This window comes from Gadus morhua, chromosome 5, assembly GCF_902167405.1.
Source record: "Gadus morhua chromosome 5, gadMor3.0, whole genome shotgun sequence".
NCBI lineage: Eukaryota > Metazoa > Chordata > Actinopteri > Gadiformes > Gadidae > Gadus > Gadus morhua.
Genome location: NC_044052.1, coordinates 18269294 through 18272042, shown reverse-complemented (window position 1 = coordinate 18272042; position 2749 = coordinate 18269294).

Here is a 2749-nt window from a genome sequence, read left to right as displayed (position 1 = left end):
GTATAAATATATTTATCTGGGGCAACTTTATTTATCACTATTAATATAAATTTCATTCTTGAATACTATTTTATTTTAAATCTTAACAATGAGTAGTACATCCATATTACAATATATATATAATACAATTCCACAATTTATGCACCTATATTCATAGACATTAATTAACAATAAGAAAATACATACATATATTTTATTATTTTCTAGCAATCATTTCTAGTTTATTTTTTTTAAAACATTGAGACATGAATAGCTATATTTATTTATGGCGATGATGTATATGTACAGCAATATTCCTACATAAATACATGGATGAATATATACTATATCTAGATCCTTAGGATATACATACATATAGGTACACTACATGTATAGATACATACGTTATTGATATATTTCCTCAACCCTTTGAGTCTTTCCATGCAGAGAATTTAGGTTGTATGCTTTTTAAATGGAACATTTTGAAGCTATTCATAACTATTCCGTTGAATCTGAATAAAGATAATGTTAATTCAGATAAAATCATCATTACATCAAAACAGTAGTAATAAAGGGAGTTTACTTACGATATTTCGAAGAACTAAGGTGTTTTCATTTATATAAATGCTGATGATCTGGGCTTGGAGGCTCGCGAAAAATTATCTTCAGTACGACGTTTGGCAGTTTGTTCTATTTGAGTAAATACAAAATATCCGTGAGTAAACATAATTTTCGCCTCGTTTGCGAGGGGAAAACACTGGACTACATCAAACATCTTCAGGTATTTCCACCTGCCGGGGCCACAGGCCACTGGTTTTTATCAATGACATTTGACCATTAGCTTATGTCACAGTATTTCTGTACTTCATATTGAGCTCACTTCGGCTTTCAATCGTTAACATTCCATTCCAGTTCAAGACACCAGAATTGTTTTTAGTGTTAAAGAAATAAGACCTGATTCTCATTAATAATTGCTTATTTCAGCTTCTAAGCAGTCCTAGGACCACAGTCCTAGCAAGGTTGTATTTTGTGTTTAAGCCTCTTAAACTATCACAGACTTCAACTACCGTTAACTTTGCTTTCCAATTCAAGACACCAGAATTGTTTCTGACTTGGTACACATCAGAACTCACACTCCAGCACACATCTAGGTGGACACGTGTACCTGTGATAACTTGTTCATGGCATAACCTGTAGTATAACTTGTACATGGTATAACCTGTAATAAACTTGTGCATGTTTTAACTTGTAAATGGTATAACCTGTAATGTAACTTGTAAATGGTATAACCTGTTATATAACTTGTACATGGTATAACCTGTACATGGTATAACCTGTAGTATAACTTGTAAATGGTATAACTTGTAAAATAACTTGTACATAGTATAACCTGTAATATAACTTGTACATGTGGGAATGCCGCAACGTTAATTAATGCAACACCTGCACTCCACAACTCGTCCATTACAAGACCCTGACCCATCTGACACACACACACACACACACACACACACACACACACACACACACACACACACACACACACACACACACACACACACACACACACACACACACACGAACACACACACACACACACACACACACACACACACACACACACACACACACACACACACACACACACACACACACACACACACACGCAAGCACACACACACGTGCACAAACACAGCTGCATCATTATAAAAGTCTTTTGAACTTCACACTGGAAGTCAAACGTGTCAGAGCAAGACGGATGCATCCCAGCTGCCCCCAGGCTCCAATTTCATCTCCGCCTGAACCCCCGGCCATCTTGATTAACCCCAGATCAAGGGTCAACGCCACCATCACAACACACAGGCACGTACAGAAACACACACAAAGGTTTGCCGGTCTTGTCGGTCAGGTAACGGTGGCCGACAAGGCAAACCTTTTGGTAACACCCATCGGTGGGCTGATGGGTTTCGGTCACACCCATCTGCATATGAACTGATCTACACACACACACAAACACACAGTTACCAGAGGTGCTCAAATCAGCTGGCCCCCCGCAGGTAAACTTCTGCAGTGATGATAGCCTACATGACCGGTTGCTATATGGCTATCGTCAAGCGCACACATTTCAGCACCATAGGAAATGACCAGCGACAAACAAACAAACAAAAACAATTGTGTGCCCTGTGGGATGGTGCTGGCTGTCATTACAATGTGATTGGTCAAGACAAACAGTGTACATCAAGTGCATCTTTGCCAGGGCGCCTTGCCTTGTCTGCGAGCCTGGAGACCATCCTGTTCACGTGGCCTCACGTTCTGTTCCGCTATGCATCGATTTTCTGAAATTTGAATGTAATCTGGGCCAATTAAATGATTGTGTCGTAGTATAACTGTTAATACAGACCATACTGTAGTTGCGTCTCCCTTAGCAACGAGCGGTAACGTTAACATTAGGGGAAAGTCAACACAGCTGTTAGTGTATTTAATGAAGAATAAGCCTCAGACAGCGATTAAACGAACACAAGAGTATGCACTATCAGAGTTCTTCATCGGGAACAAAAGGTTTTAGTCGTTCTGACTGGACTGACATGCTGATTGGCTGAAGGAGTCTGTCCTTCAAGACACAGTGGTCCCGCCCACTGACGTGCGCTGCAGGAGGTCCAGATTGATCCGTGTAGCAGACAGAATGTGGGGTCACCCGATCAGGGAGGCACCCACAGAGCCAGAACCGATATACCAGACAACTCGCGGATAAAAGACAAAACAATTGCAA